Source organism: Phocoena phocoena, chromosome 10 (assembly GCF_963924675.1).
Source record: "Phocoena phocoena chromosome 10, mPhoPho1.1, whole genome shotgun sequence".
Lineage (NCBI taxonomy): Eukaryota > Metazoa > Chordata > Mammalia > Artiodactyla > Phocoenidae > Phocoena > Phocoena phocoena.
In genome coordinates, this window is record NC_089228.1 from 20,044,485 (window position 1) to 20,057,435 (window position 12,951).

Genomic DNA, 12,951 nt, shown 5'->3' on the forward strand with positions numbered 1-12,951 from the left:
GGGAGAACAATCTTCAAAGGGAGATTGTTTTATTGACAAAGTATTTTTTTCTGTGTGAATTAGATCATTTAAAAATATTCTGCTTCAAATGTCCAGTGCAAGGGCATCATCTGAGAATCAATGTCCTAAATATTCACCACTGGGTATATCTCACCTAAAAATAGAGAGGCTCTATTTTAACAAAATAGATGCCGCTGTAGGTAGTGGTTGTGTCAGGCTCCCTCTATGTTTCCTCTTTTCTTTCCATTCCTCTATGGGGGGTTCTAGCCTGTTGGCTGTTTTTGCTCTCACTGCTCATCTGTTCTTGTTCTCTTTTTATTTCCTTTTTTTATTCAATTCATCTTTCTCTAATTGCCATCCATAGAACAGTGTCTGAATATGTTTTCAATTATGTGTTACATCTGGTGAACAATTTGTTATTCCTTGCTCTCAATTCGAAAAGTAGATCAATGGACTATTTCTGTATTCCTGTTATTAAGATAAGAAAGGAGGGCGATCAGGAAGGAAGAAAGGCTGGAAGGAGGGAAGGAGGCAGTGAGGAAGAAAAAAAAGAGAGAGAGGAGGAGGGAAGGAGAGAGTATGTGGGCAAGAAGAAGATACAAAAATAGGCAGAAAGAAGAGAAACATCTTTATCTTTATGCTTTTTGGCGTACAACAGAAACTAACACAGTATTGTGAAGAATTAGACTCCAATAAAGATCTATTAAAATAGATAGATAAATAAATAAATAAATAAATAAAGTAGGCCTGGTTTAATTTTTCTTTTGATGCTTCAGTGGCCCTGATGGAAAAGAGCTACCACAACTCTACTTGAAGTGGTCTAAATATTCTGTTTTCAATTCTAAGAAATGGAATTTTTCTCAGCTTTATTGGGGTATAACTGACAAATAAAATTGTAACATATTTAAGGTATATAATATGATGGTCTGATATACGTATATATAGTGAAAGAATTCTCTAGGATATGGAAATGTTAACTAAGATATTGAACCACATATTCAGAGAAAGGCTATCATAAGGGGAGGAGATCCTCATTTTTCAAAGTTGAGATAACTTAAAAATTCAAATTTGATACATTAAGAAGGAGTGTGTCAGCAGATAACTACTAATGTCATCAGGCTAGGCTGACCTGATCTTTTGACAAGTTTCTAAAGCTACAGCTACCCTTTCAAGAAAAGATATCTTTAAAGGTGTTCTCAAGTACACATGGCCTGAGCACAGATCTAGAATCCTAGAGTGGGCAGGGACTTTAGGAACAGCCTAATCCCTTATCCACAGACAAAGTCTGAAGTCCAGGGACATCCGAAGACTTAACTATTGTGTTACAGCTCAGTACTGGGAAAAGGCAGCCTATGGAAAAACAATATATTCAAAACTACTTAATTCAAAAGCACTTAAAAATGGGTGCATTTTATTTATTGCAAATCAGATCTCATTAAAGTTGGTCAGAAGTCAATGTATTCAGCTTTTTACTCGCAGGTGTACCGTGTCTGGATTACTCAGCACGATATTCATTATCCCTTCATTCAACATTATGTAATATATACTAGGGACTGTCATAGGTACTGGGAGAAAATGATGAGCAAAAGCAGACATGGTGCCTGTCTGCATGGAGCTTACAGGCTGTTGAGAAACAGGCATTAATCAAAGAATGACACCAATAAATACATAATTCAAGTATGCAGACAATTGCTACCAAGGAAGGTACCATGTATCCCAGTACCATGCAGTAGAGGCTTTCATCCTAGTCACAGAGGTCAGGGTCTCTTCTTTAGAGAAGGGACCACTAACTTTAAATCTGAAGACATACTGAAACTGGGACAGGGTGGGGCAAGGGAGTGAGGAAACATGTCCATGGGAAAAACATGTTTAAAGACCCTATGTTGGTAGAAACAGGTACTTTCAAAAGTCAGAAAGACAATGAAGGAGGAACCCAGAGAGCAAGGGGGAACATGGTGGAAAAAACTGCCTGAACTCAGTTAAGAAAAAACCAAGTTGGGACTTCCCTGGTGGCACAGTGGTTAAGAATCTGCCTGCCAATGCAAAGGACACAGGTTCGAGCCCTGGTCCAGGAAGATCCCACATGCTGCGGAGCAACTAAGCCCATGCAGCACAACTACTGAGCTTGTGCTCTAGAGCCCGTGAGCCACAACTACTGAGCCCACGTGCCACAACTACCGAAGCCCGTGTGCCCTAGAGCCCATGCTCCACAACAAGAGAAGCCACCGCAATGAGAAGCCCGCGCACCACAAGGAAGAGTAGCCCCCGCTCACCGCAACTAGAGAAAGTCCACGCACAGCAACAAAGACCCAATGCAGCCAAAAATAAATAAATTAATTTAAAAAAACACAAAAAGAACCTTCTTTAAAAAAAAAAAAAAATCAAGTTAAGCAAGGTTGTGTTGATGCCACAGAACCGTCGAGATCAAAGAACCCCAAATGTCATTATTTCCATTTGGCATATTTACCTAAAGTAATTAAATGACGGAATTAATTCATTGAATGTTTCTATCAATGATGCTAAAGAAAACAACAAACTGATTTGACAAATTCTGAGCAAGTCCCTTTCAGTTCGTATGGTGGCAAACAAGCACTCTATTTAAAGGAAATATTCCTCTCAGCAGTTGTTTGATTGGTTTAACTACTTATTTGAAAAACATTCTGGTCTGACTGAAACGGTAAACTTTAACTGACTGTATTTTTCACCTAAATGGAATACCCATCAACACTGATAACTGGAGGAGCTGTACTTTATCATACAGCTAGTCAAGTCAATGACGTTGAAAAAAAGAAAACCAGCCATACTGGTCACATTTAGGCCAAAATTTGGGATTAAAATGTTTACTTTTAAAGGAGCCTGTTGAAAGGCTTTTTGTTGAAGTTCAGAAGCCCCCGTCTGGGATATCAATGTGAGCTGAGAAAAGCAAAGCCTGGGGGCAGTATTGCTCAGGGGTTAAGAATTTAAATTCTGGAAGTTCAGAAATCTGGTCCTACATCTGATTAGACCATCCTCCAGCTCTGTGACCTTGGTCAATATACTTAATCCCTTAACTTTCTAATCTGGATATTGAGGATAACGATAATTTCATGGCGGGTTGCTTGAAAGACAATAAGTACGTTATCCAATGCAAAGACTGACGCTCAAATCTTAACCATTATTCCTAGGCAATAGTAAGTAAGTAGCTTTCTATAGTTACCAAAGACTACAACATCAGTCTTGGCATATCTAACAAAACTGTCAATTTCAACAGCCAATGAGGTTGCAATCTGTGTGGATACGACCTCAAAAGTCAGAATGAGACATCTGTGCAACTGTCTGTGATCATCAACTACCTGGGTCAAAATCCATGGAGGCAAAACATCCCATCTCTTCTAGGATGTGGACGCTCCCTTACACAGCCCTCTGAAAGCTGGCAGCCTCCCCAGGCAGGTGGGGATACTCCAGGTCTAATCTATGATAAGACTGTTTTAATGAAACTAAGCGTGTATCATAGATCAGTGTCTTGTATTTTTCCACGCTAGACCGCTTTTCGAACAAGATGTTTTATTTTCATGGTAATTTAATCATTAAATGTTATTAAGTTGGAGTTATAAAAAGGTAATTGTTTCTCAGAACCTTGAAATTCAGGATTCTCTTTTGATTTGCCCCTGATTCCCCTTTTGGTTGTGACCTTGGGATTAGTTATTTAGCTATTCTATACTCTCTTTTTATATAAGATGAGAAAAATGCCACTTTTACGAGCAGGCTGTAAATTCCTAACTAACGCTTAAAGCACACTTTAGTTCCCTTCATCTGAGAAAATAAGTAAATGAAAATATTTCATTAGTAATAATCTAATTCTCTTTGAATCTTTGATTAATACCATTTTAATATATGAGATTTTCAAAATTGGGTCATATTCTTATAAATTTTTGAAGGTGGAAGCTATATACAAATAGATAAATTTGAGTTAAAACTAATTCTAAGAAGATTTAATATGGACATAATACCCCGTGAATTAAGCATAAAATAGCAGATTCAGGGATAGCCTCTTACAGAAACCGGTAGTGTATTGCTACTTTAAGTATTTTACTTTCATTAGTGGTGAGATAACCACTTTTATAATTTTGAACTTTTTTTTATATATATATAAATTGAGGGGGTGTCAGAGGCCTAACACACCCGGTGCAAATGGTACACTTTTAGAATGCCATTTTGGATTGGCGAAGTTTTCTTTTTTCCCCTACATCGCTAACTCAAGTGTACTGCGAAGTATTTCTCACCACTACATCCTTCCTCAGGATACTCTGTTAAAAATACAATGATTTAACATGAATGGACATTTCCAGGGAATCTTAGGGAATACTGACATTTCAGTTAGAGCTCATTTGGTTAGTTCAAACTTTCTTAACATCCTTCTATGGCATGTGTAAACCTACTAAAATGTAGGGCACATTCCAAAGGAAGGGTTTGAAAGTGTTAAAGGAAAGTGTCAAATATGTTACCAAGTCCTACCACTGAACTCTGCATTACCCTTTCCCTTTCATATTTAACATGCACGCAGCTGCTCATGCCATGTAATCAACTGATTGTTACACAAGCATTTTCTAAAGCTATGACAATCTCAGATTTATGAGGTCAAGAAGTGCAGACTTAATCCATTCAATAGCTGCAATTTATCGTCTGATTATAATTGTATACACAAACACAGTAATGATTTAGATGACACAGTGTAAAGATGAAATCCGTTTATTTTAAAAGGGTTTCTAACCTTTAAAATATGTTGCCATGAACACCTTGCGATGTCTGCTTTTAACAACACAATTATTATTGTTTTATTGATCAGGGTTTTATTACGGATTTGACACTTATATTTCATGCTAATCGAAAAAGGTGTAATTTTTCTGAACAATTTTAACAAGAATATGACTGTAATTAATTATATCACTATTATGTTTTCAGTGTCTAGAAAGAAGTGCTTAATTTATCACAGATGTCTCCTACAGCATATGGAAACCTCTTTTAAAAAGACAGGGTGCGTGCTCCTTCCAGAGATGATAGGATATGACATAGGCACTACATTTATAGATTTCTGCTGCCATGCTGACCTGATTTTATAGTGACAGCTCTCCTGGAATGGGACTGTACATTAGCAACTCAGATAGCCTGGGTGGCACCCGATATTACCATCGTTTGGTCTTATAACACTAATTAGTGGTCATTCCCTAATGCTTTCACAGATCGAGAAAACAACCTGCAGACAAAGGCTAAAGTGGTGTTGAATAACACCAGCCATATATACTTCGGATATTTCTTTTCCCGTTTGCTAGCTGTAACAAATGATGAAATGCCATTACCAACTTGCTCGCTATATATGGCAGTTTTGTTCACTTAATATTTACTGTTATACATCAGTGGTTATAAGCTATACCTATAACACACACACACACTAACAAGTATGTATGTAGTATTTATGTCGATCTTTAGTTTATTGCTAATGATCTTATCACTCTTCTAAAATATCATGGCTCTGTTATACAAGAGAATTAGAACCCTTATACATAGCAGTAAAATTTATGTTTCAAATAAAATTTTTAAAATAATTTGTATCCCATGCTAATAAAGCCAAGCTTTTCCATGTTCAATTTTTATATGTTGTTCAATAACAACCTTATTAAATCACATAAATTTACATTTCAGTTTCCATATTACCTACATATATGAATTACATTTCATTATATACTGCTGTCCAGTATTTGTACCATTACACAGAGTTTCTATTACATGAATCTATAAATTCTAATTAATACATATAATTTGGTGCATTTAATATTGAGATACACAGTTTTGCATTTTCTAAAAATGCTCGAAATTGTTATGTCATAAGGTTTGATCTGTATCTACACCCTTTTCCTAAATTTTCAGCACGATGCTGATTATTTTAGTTCATTAGAAAACATGTGATTTAAAAACCTAAATGGGAAGGCATTAAATATTAAAATAATTTATAAATATGAAATTCCATACCTAACATTATGTAGAATGGATGAAAAAGTATATAATATATTATAAGATGGCAAATGAAGTAAAATCAATGGTTGAATTGGTAGCACGTTCTAAATGTAATTAAACAGTCATGCTCACTTGCTTTTCTGCCCCACTGTTTTAAATAGCACAATCCCAATGGAAAAACACAGGCTGAGTTTTTGTTCCCTCTTTGAAAGAGCTGAATCAATATTATTATAGTCAATATATCTTTATCTTTAATAGAATGGCGAGGGGAAAACATCACAAATAACAATAAGTATTTCCTAGTAATTAAAATTTAAGAAGACAAATTATATGTGTTCCTTCCAAATGTTACCTTAACATTAATAGATTTTTTTCCTTTTGCTTTTATGTGAACGGTCCCTATCTGAGCGTTTTCATCACCAAAACTGCAGTTTTAGTGCTCGGCTTGGTTGTACTTGGAACTTTGTTTTCCGTTTCATCATTACCCTTCTAGTTTTAAGCCTGCTGTGCTTGCTGTTAGTGAACTTTGAAACCGTTAGAAACACACTGCAGCAGTGGTGGAAGGATTTGTGAAATGCTGATCAACAGTCTTATTCATTCAAGAGTATTTATCGGGCACCCACTGTATTCTCGGCACTATTCTAAGCCCTGGGAACACGTCAGTGAACAAAACACAGGAAGATCTCTGCCCTTTTAAAGCTTATGTTTTAGAATGGGAAAGATGGGCAGTTAACATAGAGTGAAAACTACAGAGTAGGCTAGGAAGTGAAGGTGATACGGGCAAAGAAAAGGGAACGAACCGGGGGGGCGGGGGGAGCGTGTGGAGGTTGAAATTTTAAATACTGTAGTCTGGATAGGGATTATTAAGAAGGTGTCATCAGAAGGAAGCACTCAAGGAGGGGAGGGAGGGAGCCCTTCAATATCTGCACGGTGATGGTCCAAGCAGAGGAAGCGGTGCACAGAAAATATTGGAGCGTTCTGATAGGTAGAAGGGTCCGAAAGCACTGAGGCTGGAGCAGAGGTGAGAGGTGGGCATAGGGGAGAGAGAGAGGACTGGGAGATGTGGGTCCAGGACCAGAGAGGTAAGAAGGACACAGAGCCACGTAAGCGAAGGTCACTGGCTTTCTACTCTGAGCAAGATGGCGGGCTATGGCAGGCTGCCCGGCAGGAAGGAGCCTGAAGTTATCTAATTCACATTTTAAGAGGATTGTTCAAGGAAGGGGCTGTCTTGAGAGTAGGCTGTCAGGAGATGTGCATGGAGAGGGGAGAGGATGGCAGGAATCCACTGAAGAGGGAAGGGAGACTCGAATCCAGGTATGAGCAGTAACAGTGTGATGGAAACACAGCATAGGCTTAACTTAATACCATTCCTAATTGTTTACACCTATTTAAATGCCTTTCCTAGGCAAAGCTAGTTAGAAATCAGAAACTACTTGGGGTCACACTTCCATTTTCAGATCTTGAGGTCAAATGCAAGAGACAGGACTTTCTTAAAAAGCATAATTTATGCAAGGTTCTTATAGGTTCCTTTCTCTCCCTCCTAGCCAAAATAACTGTTTCCATATTATTCTTGTTTTGTTATTTGTGATACAACAATATAGAGAATTATTGATTAAATATAGCCTTATCTCGGAACTTCCATATTAACTGATTATCTCAACAGATCTATGGGCTACCAATTACCTTCATAACCATTCACTATTTCCTTCATTAGATATTTGAGTACATACTATCACCCAAGCATTGTGCTTGGCAGTTAGGTGTTAAACAACAACTTTCATCCTAGTTCACCTAAGATGGTGTCTTAGAACCTTTATTTGTAGCAAGAACTCTTGTAATTCCACACAAAGCATTTCTTAGGATTCACACCTTGACACAGGTTATAACAGCAAACATAGAGTTCCGGCCCTTCGCCTATAGTGAAAGGAAGAAGGACACACATGTCTCACCATCACACAAAGTAGAGGGATAAATGCCAAGGTGAAGCCATGAGTATAATCCAGAAGCAGCACCGTGGCAGGTTTTAAAGAATGAGGAGGGCTCAGGAAGCCAAGATGAGACAGGGATAACTTTCTCTTTCCCTCTCCCATGAGGTAGGAGTGGTGAGAGATACGTGCTGAATCATACACACCTCTCTCCTCTCCTTTTCTACCTTGTGACAATTTCTGCTATTTTAGGTTTAGACTCTTTGGTCAATAGCTTCTTCATGACTGGAACTAAATACACCGATTCCACTACAATGCAACATAGGTGCTGCATTATAGAAATTACCACATTATGCAAATTCACACCATAAAGACCCCAAGGCTTATGAGAAAAATGGGGTCGGGGTGCAGCACTCAAAAACAGTGACACATAAACATAAAAAATTTGAAAAGGAACCTAATAAAAGCAGTGGCACAATTTTACACATTTAATAAACACAGAAATATGACAATAAATATGGCACTTTACAATAGATACGAACTAAAGTTTGCTCTTAGAAGTGGGTGTTAGAAGGGTTCAGCTTGTTAGTTACTGTGAGCAGTAGAAACAGGGTTATCTGGAATTGAAACAGGGTTACCCAGATGTGAATGGGTGTGTATAACACATGTTGAACTGAAGTAGACGGTTTAAGGTATGTTTGCGTGTGCATTCTGTATATACCTATGGGACTGGGTTTAGCTAGGTGCATTTCCTGCATTTATCGAGCGTTTCTTCCAGACAAAAGCACACGTATACAAGTGCAAAATTCACGTTGTGCTCAAATGTCCCCCAATATATTATTCGAGTTGTAACAAATCACATTTTCAAAACGAGCATTATAGCAGAACTTCCGTAGTTTGCATTGGTTCTGCACTTAAGATTTAAATAAGACTTATTCAGACAACTGGTTGTCAAAGGGCTTGAATCAACACCTTCAGGGCTGATGCAGTCTCCCTAGAAGGCTTTTTTGAGGGACGGTACCTTTGATTGATTAGAAAATAGTGCCCCTACCTCTGGGGGTGCTGCCCACTGAGTGCAGGGCCGGCTGGCTAGATTTCCCGTCTACTTGCTTTCTCAGGCAGGCTGATATTATCTAAACTAAGGTGAACTCTGAGGGGTTTATAAGCTAAAAATTCACTGATTGCTTTGCCAGAGATTCTATGGTTTAAGGTCCATGTTCTGTTTCTTTTCCCTTGCTACAGTTGTTTGTTAGCGTGGCTTATGAAAGAATTCATTCTCAGTAATTTTTAACGGCTCCAAAATGCTGTTGTTAAAACGTCCTAAATTATTTCCTACTGTTTTACCGGATAATGATGAAAGAGAATCCCATTACCAAGAAGTCCAGATGGGACACAAAAAGCAAAAACCATAAAAAAACATGAATGAGATTTTATCAAAAAGTTCTGCTTATCAAAATATAGATTAATTGAAAATTGATCAAGGTACAAACTATCACATCAACAGGCTCAAGAAGAATAATCATATGATATCAGTAGATGTAGAAAAACATGTGACAAGATCCAATATCCATTCACGATAAAAACTCTCAGTAAACTAAGAATACAGGTAACTTCCTCAACTTGGTAAAGACCATGTGCAAAATACCAACAGTTGACACAGTACTTAGCAGTAAGAAACTAAATACTTTTCTGCTAAGATGGGGAACAAAGATATCACCTCTCACCACTTTTTTCAACAGCATACTGGAAGTCCCAACTAATGCAGTAATATAAGAAAAAGAGAAGAAAAAAATAAAACTGTCTCTATTCACAGATGACATGGTTGTCTATTGTCTAAGTAGAAAATCTTAATCTGGAACTAAGCAAGGTTGCAGGATACAAGGTTACCATGCAAAACTCAATTGTTCTTTTATATACTAGCAATTGGAATTTGAAATTGAAAACATAATACCACTTATATTAGCAACCCAAAAAAAGACATACTCAGGTATAAATCTAACATAGTATGTACAAGATCTTCATGAGGAAAACTGCAAAGCTTTGATGAAAGAAATAAAAATAAATAAATGAAGAATATTTCATGTCATGGATAGGCAGACCCAATATTACCAAGATCCCAGTCTTTTCAACTTCATCTATAGATTCAACGCAATCTTAATCCAAACCCTAGGAAATTATTTTGTGGCTATCTACAAACTGGTTCTAAAAGGAAAAGGAAAAGACCCAGAATAACCAACATGACAGAATAACCAACATGATATTGAAAGAGAAGAATAAAATTGGAGGACTGACACTACCAGACTTTAAGACTTAATATCAAGCTACAGTCAACAAGACATTGTCGTACTGGTGAAAGAATAGATGAACAGGTCAAGAGAACAGACTGAAGAGGCAAGCAGTAGACCCAACAAACGGAGTCAGCTGATATTTGGCACAGAAGCAAAAGCAATTCAATGGAAAAAGGATAGTCTTTTCAACAAATGGTGATTTTCAACAAACTGGACAACAACATGCCAAAAAAAAAAAAATCTAGATACAGATCTTACACCTTTCACAAAGATTAACCTGATATGGATCATAGACTAAACTGCAAAACCATAAAACTCCTAGAAGATAACACAGGAGAAAAGTCCAGGTGACCTTGGAATTGGTAATAACCTTTTAGATATAATACCAAAAGCATGATACACGGAAGAAAAAAACTGATAAATTGGACTTCGTTAAAATTAAAAACATCTTCTATGCAAAAGACAGAGGTAAGAGAATAAAAAGACAAGCCACAGACATGAAAAAAATCTTTGGAAAGCATACATCGGACAGAAGATTGGTATCAAAAATAGATTAAAAACTCTTAAAACTCAACAATATGAAAAAAAGCAACCCTATTAAAAAATGGGCAAAAGATGTGAACAGACACCTCAACAAAGATGCAAATACAGATGTCAAAGAAGCACAAGATGCTCCACATCATATGTCATCAGAGACTTGCAAATTAAAATAACAAGATACCACTACATACCTTTTATAATGGCTGGAATCCAAAGCACTGACAACACCAAATGCTGGCAGGATGTGGAGCGAGAGGAATTTTCATTGCTGGTGGGAAAGATAGAACAACCAGTTTGGAAGACAGCTCAGCAGTTTCTTATGAAACTAAGCATACTCTTACCGTATGTTCCAGCAATTTCACTCTTTTCTATTTACCCAAAGGAGTTGAAAACTTATGTCCACACACAAACCTGTACATAGATGTTCATACCAGCTTTACTCACAACTGAAAGCAATCAAAATGTCCTTCAGTAGATGAATGAATAAACTGGTACATATATACAATGGAATATTACTCAGTGATAAAAAGAAATGAGCTACCAAGCCACAGAAAGACAGAGGAACATAAAATGCATATTGCTAAAGTAAAGAAGCCTATCTGCAAAGGCTACACACTGCATGATTCCAACTGTAGTACATTCTAAGCAAGGCGAAACTATGGAGACAGTAAAAAGATCAGTGGTTGCCAGGGATTTGAGGTCAGGGAGGGATGAACTCAGTACTCCCACCTCAGCATCAGTTCCGTTTTTCATGCTTTCAGTTACCTGCAGTCAGTTGTGGTCTGAAAATGGAAAATTCCAGAAACAACAAACTCTTAAGTTTTAAATTGCACACCGTTCTGAGCAGCGTGATGAAATCTTGGGTTGTGCACTCTCTCCTGCCCGGGATCTCCAACCATAACATCACCTGCTCCGGACATCCAACCACTGACAACATCATGGCTGGTAGCCTAACGCTATGTCACAATGCCTTTAGCATTCACTTGTCTTCATCTCATCATGTGGGGATTTTATCATCTTACATCATCACAAGAAGAAAGGTGAGTACAGTATAACAAGGTATTTTGAGAGAAAGACCACAGTCACGTAATTTTTATTACAGTGTAATATTATGAACGTTCTATTTTATTATTCATTACTGTTATCTCTGACTGTGCCTAATTTTTTTTCCACTTTCTCACTTCGTCCCAGCTTACCCTTCCCCCTCCCCATGTCCTCAAGTCCATTCTCTACCTCTCCGTCTTTATTACTGTCCTGCCCCTAGCTTCTTCAGAACCATTTTTTTGTTTTTTTAGATTCCATATATATGTGTTAGCATATGGCATTTGTTTTTCTCTTTCTGACTTACTTCACTCTGTATGACAGACTCTAGGTCCATCCACCTCACTACAAATAACTCAATTTCATTTCTTTTTATGGCTGAGTAATATTCCATTGTATATATGTGCCACATCTTCTTTATCCATTCATCTGTCGATGGACACTTAGGTTGCTTCCATGTCCTGGCTATTGTGAATAGTGCCGCAATGAACGTTGTGGTACATGACTCTTTTTGAATTACGGTTTTCTCAGGGTATATGCCCAGTAGTGGGATTGCTTAATTTATAAATTACACTTTATCATAGGTATTTATGTACATTAAAATTATAGTATACGTATATATGGGGTTTGGTACTAGCCACAGTTTAAGGCCTCCACTAGGGGTTTTGGAACATAACCCCTATGGATAAGGAGTACTACTGTAGATGGAGCACAGAGGATTTTTAAGGCAGTGAAAGTATTCTCTATACTGCAATGATGGATACATGTAATTATTCATTTGTCAAAACCCAAAGAGTGTGCAACACAAAGAGTGAATGAGCTCTAATGCAGACTACTACACTTTGGTTTACAATGATGTATCAATATTGGGTCAGCAGTTGTAACAATTGTACCACACTAATCCAAGATAGTAATAAAAGAGGAAACTGTATTTGAGAGGCTGAGGGGTTATATGGGAACTCTTTGTTCTTTGTACTCAATTCTTCTGTAAATTAAAACTGCTGTAAAAAAATAAAAGTTATTAATCAAAAAAGAGAAAGCTTAAGAAAAATGAGTAAACAAGCTACATATTATATATACACACACACACACCCCACATATTTCTGTTAAATATTTGACAATTCTTGTAAATATATATATTCGCAGTACATTATACATGTACATAT